General features: G+C 45.6%; 1 pseudogene; it reads left to right on the forward strand.

Moving 5' to 3' along the window:
- Window positions 1-15957: 15957 nt before the first annotated feature.
- On the forward strand, window positions 15958-17665 carry LOC149168436 (18S ribosomal RNA; annotated as a pseudogene).
- Window positions 17666-18715: the final 1050 nt, after the last annotated feature.

Here is an 18715-nt window from a genome sequence, read left to right on the forward strand (position 1 = left end):
TTCAGGCGGTTCATTTGATGGTGTCTATGTAAACTCATTCAAGCAGGTAGTTCGGTTTGGTGGTCTGAGGGCGTCCGTGTAAACTCGTTCAGGTGGGTCGGGTGATGGCATCAGTGTAAACTCGTTCAAGCAGGTCAGGCGACGGTGTCTGTGCAAACTCGTTTAGGCAGGTCGTTCAGGTGAGTCGTTTGAGGGCGTTCGGGTGGGTCGTTTGAGGGCGTCTGTGTAAACTTGTTCAGGTGGGTTGAGTGAGGGCTTCTATGTAAACTTGTTCGGGGGGGTCAGGCAAAGGCGTCCATGTAAACTCGTCCGGTCAGGTTGTTCAGTGTGATGTCGCGCCCGGGCACATGAGCCCGTATGAAAAATGCTAAGTTGTGACCTTGGGTGGGCCTTGTGCACATTTGTGCAGCTCATTTTCCCGGGTCTCTCTTGTCCCTTTGTTCCAGTTGTGTGGGTGCCCATGTAAACACGTATGGGCAGGTCGTTTGAGGGAGTCTGTGTCAACTCATTTGGGCAGGTCGTTTCAAGGCATTCGTGTAAACTCATTTGGGCGTGTGAGGACCATGAGCTACATGGTGCGTGGATGGGCAAGTTGCGGTCACGATGGAAGGTCACGCAAGTGGAAAATGACTTGTGCGATGAGTTTGGAATGACCAAACTTATATATCATATGAGTGGTCTCGGGTAACCTGAGGGGCGGGCAATCTAATGGGCAAGCCGACATGCGAAGGGTGTAGCCACATGATATGTGGGTGGGCCGATGTGTTAAAATGGAGTGAAGTTGACAGAAGAGTGTTTGATGGGCAGGTTGGCTGGGCGTTTGAACGATGGGAGTTCAAGCGTATATATGGGTGGACAAGTTATGATGGAAACTCATTCATTCCAACAATCATCTTGGATGTAGATCACATGGACGAGCTAAGTGAAGAGTGAAGAAGTGCGAAGGAGTAGGCCGTGTGGATGTGCCCGCATTATGGGTGAACTGGATAGGGTGTTTGTGCAGAGCTGAATGACAAGCAGACCGGGTAGGGCATTCGTGCAGGGCTGAACAATGGGCGACCCTAGTAGGGCGTTCATGAAAATCTGAACAACGGGCGACCCAAGTAGGGCGTTCGTGTAGGGCTGAACGACGGGCGACCCAGGTACGGTGTTTGTGCAGGGCTGAACGACGGGCAACCCAGGTAGGCCATTCATGTAGGGCTAAATGACAAGTGACCCAGGTTGGGTGCCGAGTGAATGAAGGTGTTTGGGTTTGAGAATGGGAGGTCCGATTAGAGTGCGGAGAGAGCCCAGGTTGGGTGACACAGACACGAGGAGCGCGCCCAAGTTGGAAAAATGACACGGAGGTGAAGTGAAGTGTGACAGGTTGTGAATGAAGGCAACCGATGTGTGGATGTGCCGGGTAGGCATGCACAGTGACACTGGTGGGTGCCCAAGTTGGGAAAACAGCGCGATGAGCTGAACGAGCACATTCATGGGTGAACGAAGAGTTAAGCAGAACATGCGGCAACCATTTGGAGGTGCCTACAAGGCTGGGCAACTGAGTTTGCCGAAGTTGTGAAATTTCCTAAGTGTAAATTTGGGGTTTCCTCCAAGATTTAACTTGTACATGAAAATTTTATATATTGATACACGGGCAGACTCACATCGGAGAGTTGCCCCTCCCTTTATACTATTGTGAAATTGTTCATGTTATTGTTTTTATAATGAATTTTTATGGTTTTCATCGTGTATAAATTATAAACTAATACTTGGTAACCAAAAATAAACTAAGTACGAATGTGAGGCGTTTTCCACGATCACAAGTATTGGTGAAAACAATGTGGTTGGTGGTGCCGCACCTCGCTATAGTGCGGTTGGAAGAGTACCACCAGTGTAGGTGTGTTACAAGTGGTATCAGAGCTATTTCAGGTGAAGTGCAAGTGAAAGAAGTTGATCTCAACGTTACTTCATAACAGGTGGTATCAAGAGCTGATTCAGTTTGCAGGAAGAGCCTGGTGAATGGTGAAAAAATATGAAGGGTGATTCAAGTTTGCAAAGGGAAGTGTAATAGTTCATGATAGGTTTAGTAGGTGTGAAGCATCTTGCTTGGGCCATGTTGGATGACAAGATATGGCAGGTTTGATAGAATGTGAAGGGAAGCTCTCGCTTAACTTATATAGGTTGAAGCGGATGAAAGAAGAGAACCCACGGATTCGAGATAAACTTGAAGTCTTGGAAAGGAATGTTGAAGACAAACTTCTTCGACTTGGTTGGAAAATGGAGCAGGATGAAGCTGTAGATTATGATGAAAATGAAGAGGAAGCCATGATAGTTGATGATGTTGTAGATATGATAACGATGGAGGGTGAACTTGAGATTGATCAAGTTGGACCAGGATCAGTGGATGAGGAAACTCACATGGAGGAGCCTCATGATGAAGTAAGTATTATTGATACTTGTGTTTCATTTGAGCATTTATTAGATGAATTTTATGTAGGGAAGGGCACTATCATTTTGTTGATGCAAGGGAGGATCTTGCCATGGATGTCTATGATGAAGCCTTGTATGGAGAAGCAAGGACCATTTACTATTGTGGGACTTGCTGGGGTTGTTTGTGACCTTATGGTAGAAGGTATGAAGGCCCATGACAAAGGAGGAACATGATGATCGTTGCAGAGGATTGGGTCATGCTTTAGCCACATGGAGGAATTAGCTAAGTGCCTGGCATGACTCATGGATAGATTGGAAGAGGGCACACACTTCAGTATGGTGATACTTGGGTGGACTTTTCATGGTGGAGACCAAGAGGTATTCTTGGTGGAACATTTAGTGGGGGAGCCATGGTGGAAGAGACTCATGTGATGATGATATGGTTAGGTGGCTGAGTTCACTAGACCAGGATTACAGACTTCGATGAGGATGATTGTTACCGGGAATAGTGTCTATGCAGAGCTGCTAATCCCACTAGGGCTAGTAGATACCTTAGAAACAAACAAACTAAAACTACTTTCGTTTTCCTTTATGAGAGATAGATGAGAGAATAATAAAGGAGACCAACCTCTGTCTTGCGTTTGGTTCCTTGCTCGATTCCTCTCTCTTCTGATAGTCCTTTGCTACTTTCTTTCTTGTGTACCCAACTTCACAGAGTACCTATAGAATCAAAGCAGCATAACACTATACGAGAACATAGATCTATCATCATAAAAAATATAGGATCAGATGTAAATTGACCATACAAATGCATAAAACATAAATCATACAAGAGTATGGAGGAAAACTTGAATAGCTTTACTGATAATCAAGAAAGAGCCAAGAGAATTACAACCAATTGTTCTGACCCAGCATCATCCTCTCATAAAGAAGCCCTTCTTCACCTCATGAAAATCTTAGATCACCCAACACTATGATGTTGCACCAAGAAACCAACAGCACTTCCTTACAAGATACAAAATTCCAACCTCTGGATCTCTGGGATGAGGGATCCATATATGGATGTTTGCAAGGGGCGTGAGTCAGCTTTTGAGATTTGATTAGTGTCTTCCCTCTCATAGTTCTTGATTCCACTTGGAGATTGATGATCTCTTACTCATCCCTGGTCGAATTCAGAGAGGCAAGTGTCACAGGAGAAGTTTCTGGAAGATTCCATGGTTCTCCACCTTGCGGATTGACCCTGCCATTTGTCCCTTCTCGCCCATCGTACCCCATAGAAGGGCTTTTTGACATGCATCACACCTACTGTGCGTATTCAGGTGGGATGCAATGCAATTTGCCTATGGAGCAAGTGAAATGGTCCAGTTTTGACCAGTTCTGAGTAGCTTTTCATGGAGAACTTATGGGAGAAGATGTAATCAGTTAACCTTGTTATTTTAGGGGTCGGAACAAAACTTTTAGGGACTTAAGAGCCCTTGTTTTATTGACATTTATGATTGGGGTTGCAATGCCCAAAAATGTCTATAACAGTTGCCCCCTAAAGCATGAGGTCGTTAATTTGTCGATGTCAGGTGAAATGATTTATCATGAGGATCTGAAGTTCTTTCAAGCTGGAAGGAGACCTGTAATAAGATACAATACAATACATTATCTTCATAATATTTTCATGATCTAGCTGAGGCAGGCATTCCCATGCTCACCTTTATAAATTCACTTTCATGTACATAGGATAGACAATCGTCTGAGTGTAGACTGATGATTCTGGTAGAGCCATCATCCCTTAGATTGGATGATTATCTGTGAAGCAATGATGTACATTTGACGTCTTTATTTTCCTGAATATATATCGCAACCCGGATGGATGAAACTAGATCTGGGGTCTTCAATCTCATTCGATCTTCACTCAAAGTACAAGTCGATCCATGTGAGAGATGTTCTGGAGTCAAACATGGAAAGACATCTCCTGATTACCATCCAATGATGTAAGCTGTTAACAGGCGTGAGAGGAATCACCGATAATGATAATGATCCTCAAGGTACTACAATATAATTCACATGGTGTGAATAAGGTACTTGGCGTCGAACACCATGCAAAATCTTTCGGTCGAAGTTCATTGATGTAAACCTGTCACCGGAAGTGAGAAACTTGCCATTGAGGCATGCAAGCTTCAAAGTATTGAAAGGGTTGTTCCTAGATCGACTTCTTGGATAATGAGCTGATGTCGACAAGAAGCGATCTGTCATAGGAGGGCCTTAGTGAATCCCACATCAATGACACAGAATGGATCAAATGATTTTAATGGAGGTGAAAACGATCTGGTGATATATGGTTCAGGGTGGTGGTCATGAAAGAATCGAGCGAAAATGTATTATAGTGGATGAGACATAGGTGAATTCTCTGAGCGACTTCTCTTGAACATATCCGCGACACTAACATGATGGATTGGTAGCATTATCCCCAAATGTGGATGGTGTGATGGAACCATGGTGATGTGACCAGTGAATGGAACAACCCAACCCAACTTGGATGTGGAGTGAAAGTGTCATGTTCAAGAGCGAATTGCTACCAACAAAGTTTCTTCATGTTTTCTTCCCAATTTTTCCCCAGTCATTACTGACCAGTACCTCTTTATTCTTCTCTCATCTATCTCTCATAAAGGAAAAAGAAAGTAGTTTTAGTTTTTTTGTTTCTAAGGTAGCTACTAGCCTTAGTGTAGCAACCTTAGAAACAAACAAACTAAAACTTCTTTCATTTTCCTTTATGAGAGATAGATGAGAGAAGAATAAAGGAGACCAACCTCTGTCTTGCGTTTGGTTCCTTGCTCGATTCCTCTCTCTTCTGATAGTCCTTCGCTACTTGCTTTCTTGTGTACCCAGCTTCACAAAGTACCTGTAGAATCAAAGCAGCATAACACTATACGAGAACATAGATCTATTATCATAAACAATATAGGATCAGATGTAAATTGACCATACAAATGCATAAAACATAAATCATACAAGAGTATGGAGGAAAACTTGAATAACTTTATTGATAATCAAGAAAGAGCCAAGAGAATTACAACCAATTGTTCTGACCCAGCATCATCCTCTCAGCAAGAAGCCCTTCTTCACCTCATGAAAAGCTTAGATCACCCAACACTATGATGTTGCACTAAGAAACCAACATCACTTCCTTACAAGATACAAAATTCTAGCCTCTGGATCTCTGGGATGAGGGATCCATATATAGATGTTTGCAAGGGGGGTGAGTCAACTTTTGAGATTTGATTAGTGTCTTCCCTCTGATAGTTCTTGATTTCACTTGGATATTGATGATCTCTTACTCATCCCTGGTCGAATTCAGAGAGGCAAGTGTCACAGGAGAAGTTTTTGGAAGCTTCCATGCTTCTCCACCTTGAAGATTGACCCTGCCATTTGTCCCTTCTCGCCCATCGCACACCATAGAAGGGCTTTTTGACATGCATCACACCTACTGTGTGTATTCAGGTGGGATGCAACGCACTTTGCCTATGGAGCAGGTGAAATGGTCCAATTTTGACCAGTTCTGAGTAGTTTTTCATGGATAAATTCTGGTAGAAGATGTAATCAGTTGACCTTGTTATTTTAGGGGTCGGAACAACACTTTTAGGGACTTAAGAGCCATTGTTTTATTGACATTTATGATTGGGGTTGCAGTTCCCAAAAATGTCTATAACAATGACCAATTATTGTGATGGATCTACTAAGTTGGACAACATGGGAAACTTGAGTCATGGACATCAGGTTGCAGACATGGAGCATGACAATCTTCTACAGGGACATTATGCAGGAGTACTTGTAGAGGTGTCACTTATGGGCATCTAGTGAGGAGTGCCAAGGAAGAAATGTTGTGCAGGTGGATTTGCTGGTGTGACATGGAGATATTTTATTTATGAGCTGATGGAGATGTTGTGAACTTGTGTACAACAAGGCCATGGACTTGGATGGATTTTTGAGAGAACTATGGAGAATTCCTACTACATGGAGAGCTGGGGCATCTTGTAGAGACCTTTGCGCTGAGACATGTATGCTTTATGAGATGTTGGTTGGAGATGACTCATGGAGCTCATGATGACATGAGGTCGTGACTTTTGGGAATTTCATATATGGTGGACTTAGAGGATCTGATGCATTAAGGAGCTTAGGTCAGGGACTTTGATTCAGGATGGGGTGCATACTTCTGAGTACATGTATGGGCATGCTTGAAAGAGTGACTTGATGTGGACGATCAATATGAGACAATTTAGAGTGATAGAGTTACAATGATGATGATGCCTTGGTGGCAACAATTGGGCATGGGTTGAGCCGAGAATTAACCACTTTTGACACATGGGAGCTAATTTATCTATGATCATGGACAACACATGGATAGATGAGACAGGTGTATACTTGTTTCTATGGTAGACTTTAGGGATGGCACATTGCAGATATGATGGAGGTGGCTTCATGGACCTGGATGTGGCACATCGAGAGTCGGGGTTGATGAGAGGATATCTTCACTTTGAGGATATGGATGTTTTGCAGATGAATGATGATGATGGGATGGATGTGGTTAATTTCATGTAGCACATTGAAACCAAACATAATGGAAAGCATGTTGCAGATGAGATGGAGTTTACTTCATGGACCTGAGCATGGCTTACACTTATATGGAGATGGATTCTTGATCGAGTTGATGATGTGACAGGATGTGCTGAGAAATAATGGATGATGGCATGAGGATGTGCATTCTTATGATTTGAGCCTGACAGTTGGATTAGCTACCTAGCTAGTTCGAATCATGGGGACCGATAGTGTACAAAAATGTGTTAGCATTGTGTTGGAGTATCATGGCAGTAGTTCACACAATGACGATACATGACGAGGTCGACACAATATGTTGCAGTGAGAATATAGCTTGGATGGAGGGACCAGCCTTCCATGGTAGAAGCAACATGTGGAGATTGCGACGGATGTGGTTGATGATCATGGATTGAGGATACATTCTGATGTATGACATATTGGTGGGTTATATGGCCTTGGTATGGATATCTTGGTGACAAATAGTTGCCGGGATGAGAGATTGTTGAGGACGACAATGATTTCAAGTGGGGGAGAAAGTGAGGACCATGAGCTACAGGGCATGTGGATGGGCGAGCTGCGGTCACGGTGGAAGGTCAAGCAAGTGGAAAATGACTTTTGTGATGTGTTTGGAATGCCCAAAATTATATATCGTATGAGCAGTCCCGGGCAACCCAAGGGGTAGGCGAGTCAACATGTGATGGGGGTGGCCACACAATATTGGGGTGGCTCGACGTGTAAAAATGAAGAAAATTTGATATAAGAGTGTTTGATGGGCAGGTCAGCTAGGCATTTGAACAATGGCCATTCAAGCGTATATATGGGTGGACGAGTTGTGATGGAAACTCATTCATTCAACCAATCATATTGGACGTAGATCACTTGGACAGGCTAAGTGAAAAGAAAAGAAGTGCGAAGGAGTAGGCCGTGCGGATGTGCCCACACGATGGGCGAACCGAATAGGGCATTTGAGCAGAGCTGAACGACGTGCGAACTGGGTAGGGTGTTCATGCAAGGCTGAATGATGGGCAACCTGAATAGGGCATTCGTGAAAAGCTGAATGACGAGCAACCCGAGTAGGGCGTTTGTACAGGGCTAAATGATGGGTGACTCGGGTAGGGAGTTCGTGCATGGATGAATGATGGGTGATCCAGGTAGGGTTTTCGTGCAGGGTTGAATGATGAGCGACCTAGGTTGGGTGACGTGTGAATGCAAGTGTTTGTGTTTGAGAACAGGAGGTGTGACCGGCATGCGGAGGGCACCCAGGTTGGGCAACATGGACATGAGGAACATGCCCAAGTTGGGCAAACGATACAGAGGTGAAACAAAGTGCGACAGGTTGTGAACGAAGGCGACTGATGTGCCGATGTGCCGGGTAGGCCTGCATGGTAACATGGGTGGGTGCCCAAGTTGGGAAAATGGTGCGACGAGCTGGATGAGCATGTTTAGGGGTGAACGAAGACTTGGGTAGAATTTGCAGCAACTGTTCGAAGGTGCCGATGAGGCTGGGCAACCAAGTTTGCCAAAGTTGTGAGTGTAAATTTTGAGTTTCCTCCAAGATTTAACTTGTACATGAAAATTATATATATATTGATATATGGGCATACTCATATAGGGGAGTTGGCCTTCCCTTTATACTATTGTGAAATTGTTCATTTTATTGTTTTTATGACAAATTTTTATGGTTTTCATAGTGTATAAAGGATAAATTAATACTTGGTAACGAAAAATAAACTAAGTATGAATGTTAGGCATAGTCCACGATCATAAGTATTGGTGAAAAGAAAGTGGTCGGTGGTGCCGCACCTCGCTATAGTGCAGTTAGAAGAGTACGACCAATGTAGGGGCATGATAGGGCAGTTCATTCAGGCGGGTTGGGTGAGGGCATCCATGTAAACTCGTTCAGGCGGGTCGGGCAAGGGTGTCTGTGTAAACTTGTTCGGTCGGGTCATTCATTGTGAGGGCGCATGCGGGTACATGAACCTGTATCAAAAATGCTAAGTTGTGACCTGGGGTGTGCTTTATGCATGTTCGTGTAGCTCGTTTGCCCGGATCTCCCTTGTCCCTTCATTTCAGTCGTGTGGGTGCCCATGTAAACTCATTCGGGTGGGTCATTTGAAGGCATCCATGTCAACGCGTTCGGGCGGGTCGAGTGAGGGCGTCCATGTAAAACCATTCGAGTGGGTTGGGCAAGGGCATCTGTGTAAACTCGTTCGGGTGGGTCAGGCAAGCGTTTCTGTGTAAACTCATTCAATCGGGTCATTCAGTGTGAGGGCGTGCCTGGGCACACGAGCCCATATCGAAAATGTTAAGTTGTGACCTAGGGTGGGCTTTGTGCACGTTCGTGCAACTAATTTGCCCGACTCTCCCTTGTCCCTTCATTTTGGTCATGTGGGCACCCATGTAAATTCATTCGGGCGGGACATTTGAGGATGTTTGTGTCAACTCGTTTGGGCGGGTCGTTTGAGGGTGTCCATGTAAACTCACTAGGGCGGGTTGTTCGGGCAGGTCGGGCGAGGACATCCGTGTAAACTCATTCGGGTGGGTTGGGAGAGGGTGTCTGTGTAAACTCGTTTAGGTGGGTTGGGAGAGGGTGTCCTTGTAAACTTGTTCGGTCAAGTCATTCTATGTGAGGGCATGCCCGGGCACATGAGCCCATATCAAAATGCTAAGTTGTGATCTGGGGTGGGCTTTGTGCACGTTCGTGTAGCTCATTTTCTTGGCTCTCCCTTGTGCCTTCATTTCAGTTGTGTGGGCGCCCCTGTTAACTCATTTGGGTTGGTCATTTGAGGGCGTCTGTGTCAACTCATTCGGGTGGGTCATTTGAGAGCATCCATGTGAACTCTTTTAGGTGGGTCATTTGGGCGAGTCATTTGACGACGTTTGTGTAAACTCGCTCGAGCGAGTCGTTCGGGTGGGTCCGGCGAGGGCGTCCATGTAAACTCCTTCGGGCCGGTCGGGTGAGGGTGTCTATGTAAACTCGTTCAGTCAGGTCGTTCAGTGTGAGGGCGTGCCCGGGCACATGAGCCTGTATCAGAAATGCTAAGTTGTTACCCGAGGTGGCCTTTGTGCACGTTCATGTAGCTCATTTTCCCAACTCTCCCTTGTGCCTTCGTTTCAGTCATGTGGGTGCCCATGTAAGCTCACTCGGGCGGGTCATTTGACGACATCTGGGTCAACTCATTCGGGTGGGTTGTTTGAGGGCTTCTGTGTAAACTCATTCGGGCGTGTCGTTTGTGGGCGTCTATGTAAACTCGTTCGGGTGGGTCAAGCGAGGGTGTCCATGTAAACTCGTTCGGGTGGGTCAGGCGAGGGTGTCCATGTAAACTCGTTTGGTTGGGTCGTTCAGTGTGAAGGCATGCCCTGGCACATGATCCCGTATCAAAAATGTTAAGTTGTGACCCGGGGTCAGCTTTGTGCATGTTCGTGCAACTCGTTTGCCTGACTCTCCCTTGTGCCTTTGTTTCGGTCATGTGGGTGCCCATGTAAACTTGTTCGGGTGAGTCGTTTGAGGGCGACGGTGTCAACTCGTTTGGGCAGGTCAATGTTTGTGCATCTCGTTTGCCTTACTCTCCCTTGTGCCTTCATTTCGGTCATGTGGGTGCCCATGTAAAATTGTTCAGGCGAGTCGTTTGAGGGCGATGGTTTCAACTCGTTCGGGCAGGTCATTTGAGGGCGTCTGTGTAAACTCATTCAGGCGGGCTGCTCAGGTGGGTCATTTGAGGGTGTTAGTGTAAACTTGTTCGGGCGGGTTGTTTGAGGGCATTCGTGTAAACTCGTTCAGGCAGGTTGGGTGGGTCGGGCGAGGGCATCCTTGTAAACTCATTTGGTTGGGTCGTTCAGTGTGACAGTGCGCCCAAGCACATGAGCGCATATCAAAAAATGCTAAGTTGTGACCCAGGGTGAGCTTTGTGCATGTTCGTGTAGCTCATTTTCCTGACTCTACCTTGTGCCTTCATTTTGGTCATGTGTGGGCGTCCATGTAAACTTGTACTGGTCGGTCGTTTAAGGGTGCCCATGTGAACTCATGCAGGCAAGTCATTTGAGGGCATTCATGTAAACGCGTTCGGGCGGGTCATTTTTGGGTGGCCGTGTAAACTCGTTCGGGCGGGTCATTTGAGGGCACCTGTGTTAACTCGTTCGGGCGGGTCATTTGAGGGCACCCGTGTAAACTCATTCAGGCGGGTCATTTGAGGGTGTTCATGTACACTCGTTTGGGCAGGTCGTTTGAGGGCACATGTGTAAACTCGTTTTGTTAGGTCGTTTAGTGTGAGGGCGCGCCCGGGCACACGAGCCCGTATCAAAATTGCTAAGTTGTGACTCGGGGTGGGCATTGTGCACATTCATGTAGCTCATTTTCTCGGCTCTCCCTTGTGCCTTCATTTCAGTCACATCTGGGCACCCATGTAAACTCGGTCAGGTCGGTTCGGGTTGAGTCAGGTCATGTCGTGTCGTGTGAGGGCACCCATGAAAACTCATTCGGTTGGGTCGGGTCAGGTCGTGGGAGGGCACCCATGTAAACTTGTTCAGGCGCGGTCTTGCTTTTTGTGTGAAAAATGGGCATGTAATTGAGATGTTTGTTCGGTTCTTCCTGAAGGATGGCCTTGGGTCATTTGTAGGGTGGATGATTCTCATCTACTCTCCATCCCCACTTGGTAGCACACGAGCGGTAATGTTGGCCATGCTCGTCTTGGTCCCTCGGTCAGCTTTTTGTGTGAAAGGTGGGTTGGTAATTGAGTTGTTTTTTTGGGTTTGCCTCAAGAATGGACTTGGGTCATTTGTAGCATGGTCGATTTTCATCTTCTCTCCATCCCTACTCGGTAGCACATGAGCGATAATGTTGGCCATGCACATCCTAGGAGGCATATGTGAACAACTCCCCTTCTATTCTCCATGTTCTTGGAGTTGTATGGTTTGTTGTGGTGTGGCTCCCAAGCTCGTCCTCATCCCTCATGCCCATCCAAATGCTACAAGTGATAGGTTTTATTTTCGTGTGAAAGGTGGGTTGGTAATTGAGTTGTTTTTTTTGGTTTTCCTGAAGAATGGCCTTGGGTCATTTGTAGGGTGGCCGATTTTCATCTTCTCTCCATCCCCACTCGGTAGTACATGAGCGGTAATGTTGGCCATGCTCGTCCCAAGAGACATATGTGAACAATTCCCCTTCTGCTCTCCAAGTTCTTGGAGTTGTATGGGCTGTTGTGGTGTGGCTCTTGGGCTCGCCTTGGTCCCTAGTGCCCATCCAAATGATACAAGTGACAAGTTTTCTTTTCGTGTGAAAGGTGGGTTGGTAATTGAGTTGCTTTTTTGGGCTTGCCGAAGTGATGACATTGGGTCATTTGTAGGGTCGTCGATTTTCATCTTCTCTCCATACCCACTTGGTAGCACATGAGTGGTAACATTGGCCATGCTCATCCCAAGAGGCATATGTGAACAATTCCCCTCCTGCTCTGTAAGTTCTTGGAGTTGTATGGGTTATTGTGGTGTGGCTCCTTGGCTCATCCTGGTCCCCTCGTGTGCATCCAAATGATATATGTGACATGTTTTATTTTCGTGTGAAAGGTGGGTTGGTAATTAAGTTGTTTTTTTGCGTTGCATGGCCTTGGGTCATTTGTAGGGTGGCCGATTTTCATCTTCTCTCCGTCGCCACTTGGTAGCACATCAGCGGTAATGTTGGCCATGCTTGTCTTGAGAGGCATATGTGAACGATTACCCTTCTGCTCTATAATTTCTTCGAGTTGTATGGGTTGTTTTGGTGTGGCTCCCTAGCTTGTCCTGGTCCCCTCGTGCCCATCCAAATGATAAAAGTGACAGGTTTTCTTTTCGTGTGAAAGGTGGGTTGGTAATTGAGTTTTTTTTCTGGGTTTTCCTGAATGATGGCCTTGGGTCATTTGTAGGGTGGCCAATTTTCATCTTCTCTCCATCTCCACTTGGTAGCACATGAGCGGTAATGTTGGCCATGCTCGTCCTGGGAGTCATATGTGAATAATTCCCCTTTTTCTCTCCAAGTTATTGGAGTTGTATGGGTTGTTGTGATGTGGCTCCTTGGCTCGTCCTAGTCCCTCATGCCCGTCCAAATGATACAAGTGATAGGTTTTCTTTCTGTGTGAGAGGTGGGTTGATAATTGAGTTGTTTTATCGGGTTTTCCTAAACAATGGCCTTGGGTCATTTGTATGGTGGTCAATTTTCATCTTCTCTCCATCCCCACTTGGTAGCACATGAGTGGTAATGTTGGCCATGCTCATCCTGGGGGGCATATGTGAACAATTCCCCTTCTGCTCTCCAGGTTCTTAGAGTTGTATGGGTTGTTGTGGTGTGGTTCCCGGGCTTGTCTTGGTCCCTTGCGCCAATCCAAATGATACAAGTGACAAGTTTTCTTTTCATGTGAAAGGTGGGTTGGTAATTGAGTTTTTTTTTCAAGCTTTCTTGAATGATGGCCTTGGGTCATTTGTAGGGTGGCTGATTTTCATCTTCTCTCCATCCCCACTCAGTAGAACATGAGTGGTAATGTTGGCCATGCTTGTCCTAGGAGGTATACGTGAACAATTCCACTTTTTCTCTTTAAGTTCATGGAGTTGTATGGGTTGTTGTGGTGTGGCTCCCTGCCTCATCCTGGTCCCTCATGCCCATCCAAAGGGTACAAGTGATAGGTTTTCTTTCCATGTGAAAGGTGGGTTGGTAATTGAGTTTTTATGTTGGGTTTGCTTGAACGATGGCCTTGGGTCATTTATAGGGTGGTTGATTTTCATCTTCTCTCCATCCCTACTTGGTAGCACATGAGCGATAATGTTGGCAATGCTCATCCCCGTCCCTCTTTCCCATCTGAAAGATAAAAATGTTAAATTTTTCTCGGTGCTCCTTTGAGCTTTCATTGTTGTGGTCTGAGATGGAAACCCCAAAACTCCGTCATGCTTATGTTGCTATCATGCCCCTCGATTGTTGTGAATAAAAAAAATTTATTGGGCTGGCCAACCATGTGTGGATCCGTTGAAATTGGCTCCTCATTATATTGTTCACCTCCTTCCTATTTGGTTGGGAGCGTTTTTCTCTTCGTGTGAAAGGTGGGTTGGTAATTGAGTTTGTTTTTCAGGTTTGCCTCAAAAATGGCCTTGGGTCATGTGTAGGGTGGCCGATTTTCATCTTCTCTCCATACCCACTCGGTAGCACATGAGCGGTAATGTTGGCCATGATTGTCTCGGGATGCATATGTGAACAATTTCCCTTCTGCTCTAAGTTCTCGGAGTTGTATGGGTTGTTGTGGTGTGGCTCCCTATGATGGCTAGCCTCTTCATTGTTTGACTATTTATGGTGTCGATTTCTTGTGCTTGTACTCTTTCTGTGTTGGCATTGTCAGTTGAGATGCATACATTTAAGAGGAATGTGGAAGGGTTTTGGTTGCAAACCACCTACCCTCCCTCTTTCTTGCTTTCTTCGTCAGGCGATTTGAGGCATTGTTCTCCTTATTGTAAATTTAAGGGTTGGCATTCCTTTCAAAGTGCACATCATCCGTGGTTTTGTTGGCTTTGAGGTTTTGATAGATGTGTTTGCCCATATGTTTGATCAAGTGGTCGGCTTTTTCATTGCATCTAGTGTGCATGGTAGGCTTTTGTGGTTGGAAATTTTAAGTCACAACATTTATGGGCATTTGTTGTTTCAATTGTTTATGTGCTCGTGGTCCAATGGGGAGGAGGCTTGCTACGTCGATGGTGGGGGCTATCTGGAAGAAGGATTTTGAGGTGGAAAGCTTCAACCTCCCTTCTCTGTGTGAAGGTTCCCGTAGGTGAAAATTATTCATTTTCCAGTTGGTAAAGCTATGGGAAATCTCCTAGGTTGCCTATACGTAGGGTACGTGGGGTGCGGAGCTACCCGATCTCTCCTCCTGTTTGGATATGTTCTTGTATTGTGTCGCAAGCCTCTTGATTTGAATTTATTTCTTTCCTTTGCCTTTGCATTGTGGTTGCCGCAGATGGTCAAGTGATCAAGGTCCACTGTTGCTGCTGTCTGGGTGGACTCCTAGGTGGCCTCGGTGCGGGGCAAGGAGGGTCGGGGGGCATTTCTAAGAGAGGTTGTGGGCTCGCTTAGTCTTGTTTTATTTCTTTTCATTTCCTTTGCATTGAGGCTACCGTAGGAAATCATGCAATCGAGGTCCATCATGGTTGCTATCCAGGTGGAATCCTAGGTGGCCTCTGTGCAGGGAGGGGAGGGTTGGGGGGCATTTCTAAGGGAGGTTGCGGGCTCAATTTGTCTTGTATTATTTCCTTCCCTTGCCTTTGTGTCGAGGCTATCGTAGGTGATCATCCGATCGAGGTCCACTGTTGCTGCTATCTGGGTGGACTCCTAGGTGGCATCGGTGTGGGGTGGGGAGGTTTGTATGGCCTCTCTATGATAGGATTTGCAGTTGATCATCCTCTTTTTATTTCCTTCCTTTTCCTTCGCATCGAGGCTGCCACAGGCGATCAAGAGATCAAGGTCCATCGTTGCTACTATCCAGGTGGATTCGTAGGTGGCCTTGGTGCATGGTGGGGAGGATTGGGGCTCATTTATAATATAGAGGTTGCGTGGTTGGTCGTTCTCCATTTATTTCCTTTGCATCGTGGCTGTTACAGGCGATCGGGAGATCGAGGTACATCGTTGCTATTGTTCAGGTGGACTCCTAGGTGGCCTCAGTGTGGGGCGTGGAGGCTTTTGGAGGCATTTCTAAGGGATTGGATGAGTGATTTCTCATTTTCTTGTTGGTAAGGGTGTGGTTGCAAACTCTAAAGTGGCCTTGGTGGGTTGTGGCTGAGCAGGTCTACCCATTTGTTCGCCATGTCCTTGGCATGTTGTATGTGCTTCCTTCTTAGGATGCAAGAGGTGCAAGGCATAAGATTTTTACATGATATTTTGATATTTGTTTGACTTGATGGGTGTTCAAGTTGGCTCTTGGTAAGAGACTGCCCAGAATGCCCTTTGAAGTGGGAGTGTGCTACCTGGTTGATCTTTCCAGTAGTCATATGCTTGTCTCAAAGATTAAGCCATGCATGTCTAAGTATGAAAAATTCAGACTGTGAAACTACAGATGGCTCATTAAATCATTTATAGTTTTTTTGATGGTACCATACTACTTGGATAATCGTAGTAATTCTAGAGCTAATACATGCACCAAGTCCCAACTCTTTGGAAGGGATGTATTTTTTAGATAAAAGGTTGACACGGGTTTGCCTGCCTCTCCGGTGAATCATGATAACTCTACGGATCACACAACCCTTGTGCTGGCGATGCTTCATTCAAATTTCTGCCCTATCAACTTTTGATGGTAGGATAGAGGACTAATATGGTGGTGATGGGTGACGAAGAATTAGGGTTTGATTATGGAGAGGGAGCCTGAGAAACAGCTACCACATCCAAGGAAGTTAGCAGGCATGCAAATTACCCAATCTTGACATGGGGAGGTAGTGACAATAAATAACAATACTGGGCTCATCGAGTTTGGTAATTGGAATGAGTATAATCTAAATCCCTTAATGAGGATCCATTGGAGTGCAAGTCTGGTGCCAGCAGCTGCAGTAATTCCAACTCCAATAGTGTATATTTAAGTTGTTGTAGTTAAAAAGCTTGTAGTTCGATCTTGGGTTGTAAAGGTCGGTCCACCTACCCAGTGTGCACCTACCCTTCCATCCCTTTTGTCGTGCTCCTAGCCTTAATTGGCAAGGTCGCAGCTCCTGTGCTGTTACTTTGAAAAAATTAGAGTGTTCAAAGCAAGCTTATGCTTTGAATACATTAGCATGGAATAACGTGATAGGAGTTTGGTCCTATTGTGTTGTTCTTCGAGACTGGAGTAATGACTGATAGGGACTATCAGGGGCATTCGTATTTCATTGTCAGAGGTGGAATTCTTGGATTTATGAAAGACAAACCACTATGAAAGCATTTGCCAAGGATGTTTTCATTAATCAAGAACAAAAGTTGGGGGTTCGAAGATGATTAGATACCGTCCTAGTCTCAACCATAAATGATGCCGACCAAGGATCGGTGGATGTTGCTCTAAGGACTCTGCCAGCACCTTCTAAGAGATCAGAGTGTTTGGGTTCTGGGGGAGTATGCTCGGAAGGCTGAAACTTAAAGGAATTGACAGAAGGGCACCACCAGGATTGGAGCCTACGACTTAATTTGACTCAACACGGGGAAACTTACCAAGTCCAGACATAGTAAGGGTTGATAGATTGAGAGCTCTTTCTTCATTCTAGGGGTGGTGGTGCATGGCCGTTCTTAGTTGGTGGAGCAATTTGTCTAGTTAATTCTGATAATGAACAAGACCTTAACCTATTAACTAGCTATGCAGAGGTTCCCCTTCATGACCAGCTTCTTAGAGGGACTATGGCCATTTAGGCCATGAAAGTTTGAGGAAACAATAGGTCTGTGATGCCCCTAGATGTTCTGGGCCACACGCGTGGTACATTGATGCAGCCAACGATTTTTTCTTCTTGGTTTGAGAGGAATGGGAAATCTTCTCAAATTGCATCATGATGGGGATAGACCATTGAAATTATTGGTCTTCAACGAGGAATTCCTAGTAAGCGCATGTCATCAACTCGTGCTGACTACGTCCCTACCCTTTGTACACACCCCTCATTTCTCCTACCGATTGAATGATCTGGTAAGTGTTCAGATTGCATAGATGATGGTGGTTCATTGCCATTGACATCGTGAGAAGTGTTACACAGTAATTTTTCACTGTCCCTGTTACCCCTTCTCCCGCACATTGGAGGACTGATTCCGGGACCTGTGAGAAGTGACATGACCTGGACACTTGCATTGTATCCCCTTGAGTATGTACTTCATATGCCCTGAAGACACCTTCTGCAAAATACCCATAAAAATAGCCCTTTTTCCATTGGCGCGGTTCCACTGTGTATCACCCGCACCAATGGGGGAAATCCTCCAAAGAGAGCGCACCAGCTGGCACTCTGTCTCAGAGTCGCACTCGTGCCAACCCAGTTGGGTAAAGTTTATAACAAAAAAACTTACAAAGGTTCTTCCTAACCCACTCATGAACTGAATCCATATTGAGTTGGGTCAGTTTTGCTTTGAATCTCCATAGAAGGGAAGTAGTTCTCCACCTCTCATGGAAGCTTCTTAGTGATAAAGCCAATCCCATGAATCTTGTGGATGACCCTAACTCCTTCTCCTCTATCTATAAAAGCTTGTCCTTTTGCCTTTGACAAGTTAGAGTCTCCAAGTTCCAAATTATAAGTCTCAAAGTCTGAGAATTGCTGAGTTCATGCTACAAGGAGCCATATTCATTCCCATGAGGCTAAATCTTAAGTGAGGAGATTCTTATCCAAGTGACCAAGGAGAGAGAGGCTTGTTCCCCATTCCCAACAAGCTTGGCAAGGCATGTGTTGCTGATCACCCAGGCAAAGGAGGATTTGACGTCAGAACTATGGTTGTATTCTTCTTTGTTTATTGTTGTGGAGGTAAATCCCCTCTGCGGACAGAGGCGATCCCTACTAGCCCAAATGGGGTCTAGCAACAATCAAACAATGCTAACACACAGGTTCCTAATTGCAAATCAAAGACCGATGATGAGGGCCTACCTAAATTCTAAAGCTAGTACTTGTAGAAGAGGCGTCGCTCCCATTCCTTTGCTCCGGCTGGTCACAATCCCCATGATCCTCGTGAACGGACACCTGCACATGCAAAGAACTTCACAAACACAAGCATAAAATCCAATAGATGCAACTA

Source organism: Pinus tabuliformis, chromosome 4_2 (genome assembly GCF_031772625.1).
Source record: "Pinus tabuliformis cultivar Carrire ecotype Pingquan chromosome 4_2, CPIR1, whole genome shotgun sequence".
Classification (NCBI taxonomy): domain Eukaryota; kingdom Viridiplantae; phylum Streptophyta; class Pinopsida; order Pinales; family Pinaceae; genus Pinus; species Pinus tabuliformis.